At 39.9% G+C, this 12,316-nt stretch overlaps 2 protein-coding genes and 2 long non-coding RNA genes across 4 annotated transcripts in view; 3 read left to right on the top strand and 1 right to left on the bottom strand.

Moving 5' to 3' along the window:
- The window catches only part of LOC145447823 (uncharacterized), a 245,308-nt gene that overhangs the window by 148,423 nt on the left and 84,569 nt on the right, over positions 1 to 12,316 (top strand). The window lies entirely within an intron of this gene.
- Positions 1 to 12,316, top strand: part of LOC145447847 (uncharacterized) — a 287,550-nt gene that overhangs the window by 100,203 nt on the left and 175,031 nt on the right. The window lies entirely within an intron of this gene.
- Positions 1 to 12,316, bottom strand: part of LOC145447828 (uncharacterized) — a 119,096-nt gene that overhangs the window by 56,516 nt on the left and 50,264 nt on the right. The gene's annotated exons all lie outside the window — the stretch shown is intronic.
- On the top strand, positions 9,919 to 11,686 carry LOC145447840 (uncharacterized). The gene is made up of 2 exons (XR_013917722.1): positions 9,919 to 10,958; positions 11,439 to 11,686. It is a non-coding gene; the product is annotated as an uncharacterized LOC145447840 (long non-coding RNA).

Raw genomic sequence — 12,316 nt, forward strand, 5'->3', positions numbered from 1 at the left:
CACGAGCCTTTTGCTCGGCTCGAAGTGAGGCCAGTGAGCCCGCAATATCGGATTTATTGGGTAGATCTATTTTGGTTGCCTCCTGATGAACTTTTTAAAAACGCCCTGAGAGGGGCACGAGTCCCGATTACCCGACAGCAAACTATCGTCTGGAATCTTAACCAAGCAGTCCAAAGCAGCTCGGCGCGGAAATTTGCTTTTCATCACGGCTTTCATTTGTTTCCTGCGCTCACCAGACAATTTGGTTGCTTTTAAGCCAATATGTCGAATATTGCCCTCATAATTGGCCTCAAATTCCCCTGGCCTAGTACAAATGACTTTGATTTTTGTCGGACATGAGTCGAAGGCACAGTACGCTTCACAAACAAATATTGACTTTGATTTTAGTCCATTGAAATAGTGGGGATTGAAAGCGATACTACAAAATTTGTTAAATTTTTTAAGCCCGCTTCGTACAATATCCCTCCACTCGCAAAATTTAACACTCCTACCATCAACAGAGTTGACGATGGAGGACCAATCAGTTTGACTAATTGTAAATGAACATTTCGTAGAAGGATTTTCGTTGGTCCAGACCCGATCTACAGAATGATCACTTACACAAGATGTAAAAGTTGATGCGAGATCGTGCTCAACTTCAACTTCCTGTACGCAGGAAGATTTCTCAACTTGCGGCGATGTGGGACTACTCACCTCTTGTGCGCAGGAAGAATTCTCCGGCGGCAAAATTACTTACCTCGTCTGCGCAGGAAGAATCCTTCTGCGACAGTATACTTGCACTGATGTTCATGATTTCTTCTCTGTTTTTGGAAAATTCCCTCCTGAGTCGTGGGTATTGTTTCTTCGTGGCAGCATTCGTCAGATAAGCACGGTTAAGTTCCTTGACGACAGAACTCCACGTTGACGACTAGCCTATTTCTTCTTCGGTATACTTCGCCAAGACTTCGGCAATCGCTTTATTCTCGTAAAAGGTTTTTTGGAATCGCATTTTATCAGGTTTTCGCTGAGCGTAAGATTGCTGTTGTGAATAAAAACGAAAAGGATGTTAGAAGCTAATACAAATATTCTATTCAAGCGCGCCGGTATGCGTCATATAAAGCTGCAATTATTCATATGCCTCATCATCTCTCTATACTTGAACTCAATACATTAAAACATCTCGCAACAACTCTCGTAGATATATCAATACGCGACCAACAACCCTACAATGAGACAAGCCATTTTGGGATTCTTGACTGCACGACGCGCGTGGTCCGGTTTATGACGTCACAAGTGAACTTGACGAACGTTTGTTATTCGAATAATTACCGTTTTCCCCCGATTAACTGGTTGCTCCACCACGAGGTGTCATTGCTGACAAATATGCAGTAGCTGTTTTCGGCTGTGATTGACGGGTTAACCTGCAGCCCGGAAGTTTGTTTTCTAGATTCTGAACCAGTCGTCCCTTCGCTATTATTTCAGTGCTCTTCAACCTGTTTTGTCGTAGTACACTCTTCCAACATTCACTCTAAACTAGTACACCCCCTCAACATGGCACAATCATTCCGTATAGTAAGCCCAATCCAGGGCCTATTTCTTATTCACGGTCGTGTTTTGATTATATATATGGCAAATACGGCCACACTCAAACGGAGTCGTCGTGGCCCATCTGGACGTCATATATACTCAATTAAATTAGCCCAATTTAACATATGTGTACACTGTACAGGCAACGCATTGCAAATGCTAAAACAGTGGTTCTCAAACTCGATCACAGCCCTGTTACTCCCTGTCTTCGTCCCTACAACCAGGGCTGTGGAGTCGGTAAATTTTACCACCGACTCCGGCTCCGAATCCGACTCCACACATTTTCAATATACCGACTCCGACTCCTGAGTCTTTAAACGTACCGACTCCGACTCCACAGCCCTGCCTGCAACTACGTACACTGCGCTCTCGCAGGAAGTACCAATTTGAATATCTGAGCTCTCGCGGCGGTTTCCTGAAGAATCATTTATGTAGACGGATATTGCAGCTGAACAGTAGGGCTGTTCAAAAATAATTTTTTTTGCCCGATTCAAGCCGGTAACCTCTTAAATCGTCAGGTTGCAGTAGAAAACCTTGCTCACCAAATTTCACTCGATTCCAACCAGTAAAGGCCTCCGCAGATCCAATTAAAATTTTTAATTTATTATGGAAAATTAAAAAAAAAAATTCCAAATTTTTCTGCCAACCCCATGAAATTGTTGAGCTGTCTTCAAAGACGTTGCAAAACATATTTGAGTCAATTCCGACCAGTAGAAACGGAGTGATTGGAGTTTTTCGTTGAAATTTCTCGAATTATCCTTGATTGGTGGATAATCCGCGATTTATCAACGAAAAACTCACATAAACCCGCTTCTACTGGTCGGAATTGACTCAAATTTGTTTTGCAACGTCTTTGAAGACAGCTCAACAATTTCATGGGGTTGGCAGGAAAATTGGGAATTTTTTTTTTTTAATTTTCCATAATAAATTAAAACTTTTAATTGGATCTGCGGAGTCCTATACTTGTTAGAATCGAACCAAATTTGGTGTGCAGCGTTTTTTAGGGTAACCTGACAATTTAATCAGTGAATGGCTGGAATCCGAGGAAAAAGTTATTTTTGAACAGCCCTACTGAACAGTGAACACATATCAACTTCAGCCTATTGCACTCCAAAAAGAATCAATAGCTCCACTAGCAACGTTTAAATGATGGGAAGCATTTGCTTGTGACATTCCAAAGAGAATGTTGGTCCAACCTAGAGATAGACTTTATTAAACTTATTCTGCAACAAACGACAAATGAGTATAGGAATAGCTCAAATACGATAACGCAAGACCCAACACCTAAAGCAACTGACAACGCATTACGTACAACAACGCAAGGAGAGTGAGCGTAATCAACGTGAATCAATCAACTAATCAAGGAAAGTACAGATAATAATTGTTACTATTTACAAGCTGCGCACAGCTGAAATGAACATTGTACGATATTGCACACCCGGTCAGCATGTTCTGAGGAATAATATTTCCTATTTATTGTGATAACTATAGTCATTGGTCCATTTTACCGCGGAGCTGATATACCAACCCTCAGTGAAATACCCTTTTGAAATTTCAGTACACAGGGTGTACGAGACGAACGGTTGAAGAACCCTGTGTTATCGTATTACAACATGCCAAATTGTATTATTTGAAAGGCAGATAAATTCGTTATGTCCGATTCGCCGCCAATGTGTGGATCATGCACTCATCCTCTGGTCATCGCAGTAGAACAGATTCGAAGGGCTTTAATCTGGATGGATTGAATCTTTTTAAGATATATTACGGGCGCCAGGAAGTATGCAGGCAATCCAGAGTCCATAATAGATCTGACGAGTGAACGGTAGACACACAAAAGAGTCTTCGAGCTGGCTCCCCAACTCGCGCCATTTGTCTGGAATAGAAATATCAGCGTCTTTTATTGGAGAGCTACACGCGTGATATTCCAAAAGACATAGTTTGTTTATTTGTTTTAGTAAAACAATAACATTTGGGTCACTTGCGCCCCGCACAATAATCTTCGTAAGGTCTTTCCACCTTTTTTGCGTCCTTTTTTTGGTATTTGATAATGACATCGTTCTGGAGTTCGGCTCTCTCTTCCTCTGGGATTTTCAAGGCGATGTATTTACAGCGGTATCGGCGTAGAGCTGCCCAGATAAACATCCAACGCATAGAAACATGGCGGGGCCAAGACTCGAACCAGCAACAATTTCTTATCCAAGTAGACCCGAATTTAGACCTGAAAGAGACGGTAGAATTCGACAAAACTTAATTCTATTAAGCTTCGGGACTCCTGAATGTGATTAAAAGTGTAGCACTTGTCTATGATAAAAATATCGGCGTCTTTAATCCGAGAGCTATACGTGTAATTTTGGGAAAGACGTTGGCCAGGTGATAATCGCACGGATTCTTTTGAAACTACACTCTAATTTCAACCGGAACAAGACGGTAAAATTCGATGAAACTTAGTTCGAACATGCTTCAGGACAAGCTTCGACTCGTGAACGTGTCTACATTTTGATGCCGTATCGATAATTGAAATGGTGAAATCTTAAATCAGACGGCCATGTGCTATTTTTGGACAAATATTAACGAGGTGATGATACTCGCGCAATTTCTCTGAAAAGTAGAGATGAAATTCGACTCGAACTAAACGGTTGAATCGGCTGAAATTCGGTTCCATTATAATTTGGAACGAGTTTTGACTACTGAGCGTTTCTGCGTTATGATGCGGTAGTGATAATTGAAATAATCATAGTTATCTGTTTTGGACACGTTTTCCGTGACAGATCTGCATAAAATTTGTTATGGACAGAGTTTTATATAGGTTTTATCATGTGCCAGTGTCCAAATCCGGATACCATATCCGGATACGCCATTGTTTCATCAATATGGTGATACAACCGTTCATGTTGTTACATGTCACATTTAGTACGTACCCTTCGATTTGTGTGATAGAATTTTGTGTGATAACTTCACTCTGGTGTCGAGTTGTAACAGTTCTGTGAAGGTCTGAATGTGTCAATAACAAGGACATACGTTAAAAAATACGAGAGCTGACTGACATCGATATGGATCGAACATAGCAAGCCGCCAGTCGACAGGCGTTGAGCAAGCAGCAGCATATCGACGATGTCATCCTAATTTCCAGCGCTGCGTACCTGAGAGCTAAGCACGGTCTCTCACACGCCATACAAAATGTGCCGCCACTATACTTCACCATATGTAAAGATGAATTCGCGAAAGTATGCGACCAAATCGTCGTCGAATTGGACCGGTTGTTTAGAGAATTTATTAAAGCAGAATCTCTCCGCGACAGCCTCTCGCCGTCACAGGAGCTCTGGTCTGGTCTGGTCCACGATCTACATGGGAAAGCGTGGAGCCAATCACGTTTCTAAGAAATATCTAGAAGATAACATGAACTTTTCTTCACATGTCAATCTTGACTGCATCAAGCCAACAACTTCAAAGAAATCATCGAGTAGTTATTCTGCCTCATCCTTAACGAGGTCAGCTGCAGGTCGCAAAGCCGAGCTGGAACTTCGTCATCATCCATTCCCATAGTCTCACTGCCGGTTCGAGGCCGGTCATTCCCTCTTATTCTCAAAGCACTCCGCAGTGCCAGAGTCTACAGGGTTGGTGCGATGACATGCAAAATAAGGTGAAAAGCATGCAAAATAAGGTCAGTCGCGACATGCAAAATAAGGACCACCGTGATTCTATTAGAAAAAGTACGCGATATGGGAAACACTGATTATTACGATGGGAGCATTATATATTTCAGATTGGAAAATTTTCGAATTTTATGATAATTTTAACCTGCATTTATGTCGTGTTTAATACATTATAGCCAGGGTTAGAATGGCTTGGTATCCTTTTACGAATACTACGTAACCTAAACAACATATTAAAAGCCGTTTCAAACTTCGGAAGATTCATGGAGCTGAGAACCATCGAAATATATCGCGAGGGACATTGCGTAGTAGTGACGATAAGCGCCTACCACTCTGGGGACCCGTCGGAGGTTTATCTGGGCCCCACTTCCCCGCGGTCGCCGTTATTACGGCGGAAAAAAAGCCTCGACAAAAGAAGTCACTCACAAGGAATGAGCAAGAACTAGTAGAATGCGCCGCGACTTCAAAAAAAAAGATCAACATCAAAGAGAACTGTGACATCGAGCACTCTAATCCGAGGTGGATGTGAAATTAAAAGGATCACAACTGCGTGTCGTTCGACATCCTCCTATCTGTTCAGTACATGGCATTGTCTCTTATCGCATTGTACATTGTGTGTGACTTGTTCAGATGAAAAATATAAGTCAATGATTATATAATATATATATAGCCGCATATAACGTCGGAAATTCCCTAATGCACGAATTCAGATTTCTCGGACTTGATGTCGTTTTTAACATATCACAGTCAAAGAAAGAAGAACTTCTTACCGTGCTATGAATAGAAATGTACTTAAATATCACTTACAAATTCATATTAATCTTCGGAACCTTTCCGTAGATGAGAAATATCAAGATATATGTAGCTGCAAATTATATCTGAAATTGCTTAGTACCCGAATCCAGATGTGGTAGGGAGAACTTTTCACCCTTATATGAATAAAAGGGGTCCCAAAGAACATTTAAAATGCAGTTTCATGCTTCGGAACCTGCGTGGAGACGAGAACCATGGAAATATATCCTAGCGTTAATTATGTAGGAAATTGCCCAATACGGGAATTCAGATGCGCCATACGTGATGTAGTTTTTAACCTTTAATAGAACTGGTAGGAAGAACTTATTACCCTATTACGAATAGAAGGGGTCCCAAAGAACATTTAAAAAGCAGTTTCATGCTTCGGAACCTGCGTGGAAACGAGAACCATCGAAATATATCAAAGCGTAAATTATGTAGGAAATTGCCTAATATGGGAATTCAGATGTGCCAGACGCGATATAGTTTTAAACCTTTATTAGAACTGGTAGGAAGAACTTATCACCCTATTATGAATAGAAGGGGCCCCAAAGAACATTTAAAAAGCAGTTTTATGCTTCGGAACCTGCGTGGAGACGAGAACCATCGAAATATATCCTAGCGTTAATTATGTAGGAAATTGCCCAATACGGGAATTCAGATGTGCCAGACGCGATATAGTTTTTAACCTTGAATAGAACTGGTAGGAAGAACTTATAACCCTATTACGAATAGAAGGGGTCTCATAGAACATTTAAAAAGCAGTTTCATGCTTCGGAACCTGCGTGGAGACGAGAACCATCGAAATATATCCAAGCGTAAATTATGTAGGAAATTACCGAATATGGGAATTCAGATGTGCCAGACGCGATGTAGTTTATAACCTTTAATAGAACAGGTAGGAAGAATTTATCACCCTATTATTAATAGAAGCAGGTCCCAAAGAACATTTAAAAAGCAGTTTCATGCTTCGGAACCTGCGTGGAGACGAGAACCATCGAAATATATCCTAGCGTTAATTATGTAGGAAATTGCCCAATACGGGAATTCAGATGTGCCATACGTGATGTAGTTCTTAACCTTTAATAGAACTGGTAGGAAGAACTTATCACCCTATTATTAATAGAAGGGGTCCCAAAGAACATTTAAAAAGCAGTTTCATGCTTCGGAACCTGCGTGGAAACGAGAACCATCGAAATATATCCAAGCGTTAATTATGTAGGAAATTGCCCAATACGGGAATTCAGATGTGCCATACGTGATGACGACTTTCACCTTAAATCATAGCATTGGTAGGAAGAACTTATTACTCTAATATGAATAGAAGGGGTCCCAAAGAACATTTAAAAAGCAGATTCAAGATTCGGAACCTACGTGGAGACGAGATCCATTGAAATATATTCAAGCGCCGCTTCAGACTTCGAAAGAGTAAATTACACACGCACATATTTAATTTCTGAATTAACGATCACCACCAAGTTTTATCGTCCTCATTCCAAAGTATATACAAAATCACCGACTAGAGCAGTTGTTCCTAACCTTCTTTCCTCCAGGGCCCCTCTCAAAAATTATCGGCCTCTAGCGCCCCCCCTACATATTGTAAAGCCTTTAATAATGACAATGGGTAAGCGGAAGGGCAATAACAGCACTTCGTCAGCCCCCCTAAAAAACGATTGTCTTGCGCACACATAGCGGGAAAAACCAAACTTCTGGGGGCTTAGCTCCCAAGATCCCCGTCGCGTGATTTCGATGGTCAGCAAAGTTTGTGCGGCCTAGGCGCAAAATTTTTCAATAATGCATGAGTGAATAGGTGGTAATTGGATATGTATGTCGTTATAAGCTTTTTATCCTCTCATTCCACGTAATCACCAGTAGCGCTGAGTGAGCTGTTGTGTTGGAAAATGAAGGCCACGTAATTAATAATTAAACATATTCGGGCATGCCCGTTGGTACAACTACTGCGTTGCAAGTTGATATTTTGTTACATCTTGTCCGCTAATAGTCAAAAGATATTGAAACGCATAAATGTATTAAACTAAAGTAAGCACACGATTCCAAATTAGTGTTTCGTCACTGGCAAATAATTTTATCTTATGGATGTTATTTGTCCTGTGGGGTGCAGATTGCGACGACATGATGATTCGGCACGAGCGATTTGAGCACCTATGGACAATTAGACTTATATACACCGAAGTTTACGCTCAACATAAGAGCAATCCTAATGCAGGACGCCCTTTTTAAATCCCTAAAGTATATGACAAACATAGCCTCTTATATTTGCCTTCTGTTCAAATATAGTAGTTTTTTGCATATTGAGGCAAATATAGTGCCTTTATGGTATTTAAGGGGGCGAAAACCCGTTTGAAATGGTTAAATTATGTGCGGAATGTGTCGAAACGATAAAAAAGTGGCTAATTCTGTACAAATTCTTCGCTATTAATCGACACTTCAGCTATCAGTATTGCAGTTGCTGCCAACACATCAATATTCTTCCCTCGATTTTCCCCTCGCATTGCAAAAACGAGAGACGAGTGGTATGAAAATCTGATTATAGTCCTGTAGAATTTCCGGTCAACCTAGAAAAAATTCTTATAAAGACGTATTATAAACCGTTGGAAAGATAATTTTATCAGCTTTTCAATGATAGGTTTTGTCACTTTTTTTACTTTGGGGAAAAAAAGTTATGACCAAAAACGTGCCAGGGGATAAAGCACTATTGCCTAACATTGAAATACAATTATAAGCTAAAAATACAATACCTTCGTATCAGAATACAACACCATAAATAGGAATATCACCCCCAGTAAAGCAAACTACCAATCGAACAGAAAAACAATGAAACATAACTTTATTTAAGAGGTATTTATCATACGTTAAGGGGGCAAAAGTTGACCGAGACGGAGATAACACTGCATGGTTTACAAATTTCGACCAAAAATTAGGGTCAAAAATTTCAATGGTTGATTTAGGCTAATTTATGGTTGCTGAATCCGATTCTGTGCTAATAATTTCTCCATCACGTCATATTTTTTCCGTATCAATTTTTCTCATTTTCATAAATTAATCAAATTTCAGCTTTCGTTAGTGACATCACGGTTGGCATACAATAGCAAAAATTCAAATATTGTTATTGAAATCATCTATCATGAAACATGGGTTGTTGTAAAGTTGTAATGCAGAATGAGTGAGTTTTCGGTGAAATTGGCTACAGTGATTGTCTATATCATCGTTCAATCAGAAGCCTTTTTCGACCCATAAAATTACACTGGTAAACAAATTCAAAAACCCACACCAAATACCATATTAGAACCGAGGCAGAGATGTTTTTAAATGGTATCGAGGCTTTTTGTTTGTGTTTTGCAATATGAAACGCCAATTCTATATACAAAAAGCTTTACATTTTTGGCGGTTTCTATCTAATTTGCCGTAATACTTGAGCACTTGAGCAGTGGTTCTCAACCTTTTTGTATTCGCGGACCCCTTTTGGACCGTCACGGACCCCGCGGACCCCTCTACGAAGTTTAAGCTCCAATTTAGCCCAATTATCGTACAATCGTCATCTGTCATGTGCAAGTGATAACTGTAGGCTAGTGATAAACAGCAACAAAATTATTTTTCTTGAACATAACAGCATTCTATGTATGCAGAAATTGGGTTGACTTCTATTATTTCAAAGCTAATTATTTAACTACGTTTTTTTGAAATACGTGGTCGCGTCTTTAAAATCTGCGCCTTCGATTTCATATCAACGAGTGCTGAAAATCCATTAGACAAAGAGAGGTGGTGGCGAATGTAATAATAGGGCACAAAGCTTCCGACGACACATTTGGGTATGATCGCAACAATGATGACACCAAAATTGACAAACTATTTTTTTTATTGAACATATAACGTCAAGCCTGTTAATTTATATCTACACTGTAAAAAATCTGGTAGATTTACTGAGAAATCTCTGTAAATTTTACAACGAATTACCGGTCGCAGCGAATAACTGTGCGTAGTTTGTAATTATACATTTTGATATGTAATATTACCTTAGTTTAGCTGTGTAGTCAAGTTGCCAGAATTTATTCGCAAAATTACTGACAGTTACTCGTAACTGCAGTTTACCAGGCTATTGGGAAGATTGATTAGCTTCATAATCGCTGCAGCCAATATATACGTGGAACTGAATGTTACTGATATATCATTCTCGTGGTGATTTGACCTGATTCAACCTCGTTCGCGAAACTGGGGTGTGTCGTACGGAAATTGTTGGCCCCTAGTACCAATTTCAGTATAGTCCATAGTAGGGTACAATAAACAACTGACAATCGTAGCTAATGTGGTCAGTGGTCACACCACAGCCATTTTAAGGCTATGGCTATACGGCCGTTCTCGCTGGTTACATTCGTTGTTAGGGATAGGTCTGATAGTTAGAAAATAAGTTTAGGATGTATAATATTGTTCTGGAAACTAGAAATATCAGCACCGCACGCTCATTTGACCATTTGTTAATGGCGGACCAGGCGACCTGTAATAGGTTACAATAGGTTACCGTTACGCGCTACTGGTTTGCTGAGAATCGTAGTAAACAATCAACGCACAACTGTGACATCACAAGCAGCGTCTCGTTAAGTAAGTACAGTAAGTAGTCAACAACACTTGGGATAAATATCAATTTATACTAAAATAGATGGAAAAGAAAGGGACTACATGTAATGGTAAATGTTTCTGTATGAAAAAGAAATGACCTAAGTCAAACATTATAACGTGACCAGTAAATATTATTGGTGGCATGTCAGCGGATGAATACCACTTATTTCGAAATCGTTCGAGTGTCGTATCGTCGTCTGGCCATTATTGAGATTTGAGCAAAGGGTGGAGCGAAGGTTGTTGTGCTTGAAGAAAGTGGACACGATCGTGGAAGATTCCTAGGAACGCTGAATGGGATACGCATCGTAAAAGGTACAGTAGGCTACTACATAGTATTTGTTACGGTGAATATCTGCGACTGTGCAGTGTGCACACCACTTTGATTTCATGATTGAAATATTTCATTCGCCGCATTCTCTGTTCTATTTTGGGATATTAGTCGACTTATATAGTGACCTGTGACACCACATACTCCGCCGCGGAGAAGTTGAAACTGTTGGCTTGTTTATGTCATTTTCGGGCCATAGCGCAGAGATGTTTTCATCCAATGCTGGATTTGTTTGGCACACATGCCACCTCAACACATTAGATAAAGTTAGTCATGAATCTCTGCTATATCATGTACAAGGCGGAGCCTTCATCACACAATGTACCAGTACCGGTACTTCAAAACATGTTGTATTTTTGTTAGCCTATTTGTCTCAAGTCTTTATTTGTCTCAAGTCTTTATAATGTCATGTCTAGGTTAGGAACTTTGCTTTAGATAGCGACTTACTCATGAATTCTTTTTAGTGGAACTGCAAGATACTAGTTACACAAAAGGAATGAGGACGAGAAAAAGGAACAATTGGAAGTTTGGCCGGTGGTGGAATTAATTCACCTTTTCTTGAGACCACTCGTGTTACTGCATGTCTCCTAAAGAAGAATTAGACCTCCAGCAGCAATACTTTCCCATCGATAACCACTTCATTGTGATATCATGAATGAATATACAGTTTGTTCCAATGTCGTTTTGGGAATGTGAAGAAAATTTTGCTATATTTTAGTATCGGGTTGCTTTGCGATAGGTATGGATGTACGTGAATTTACAAGCTGGTATGTAATCCTGATTTACAGGGACAGCATGTAGGTAGGTAGGCGGTAAAATGACAGTATCGGTAATAAATGTACAGGAGAACATGTAGATTGGATGTACCGGAGTTGACTGTAACATTATAGTCTGGTGTGTAAAGTGATATTAACGGACGAGTGTAAGTTAAATTTACATTGACTAACGGTAATGTCAGATTACCACGAAATGTCTGGCTACCGTGCTTCCAAACATTTCGCGGTAAATCGAGGTTTTTATTTTTTACAGTGTAGCAGCTCACCTTGGAGTTATTAGGGGAAATGGTTATGTAGGCCTATATCACAGGAGAAAACGGATTTTTGCGAACATTACGAAGTCTTCGTGATCGACTTTACTAATCCAACCATTTATTTTTCACACAATGCCCAACAAAACACGTTTACACAGCCAAATATTTGTATCAGTTGGCTATTGGCAATTTGGCAACTAAAATGAGTCCACACAGCAGGATATTCCATCTCAGACGGCCTTCCTGTTGATAATGTGTTCTACTGTAATGAAGCAAAACTGCAGCCTCGTGATTTTACTAATTTTTAAAATA

The sequence above is a fragment of the Botryllus schlosseri genome, chromosome 10 (genome assembly GCF_051294905.1).
Source record: "Botryllus schlosseri isolate E-star chromosome 10, Bs_hap1, whole genome shotgun sequence".
NCBI classification, from domain to species: Eukaryota; Metazoa; Chordata; class Ascidiacea; order Stolidobranchia; family Styelidae; genus Botryllus; species Botryllus schlosseri.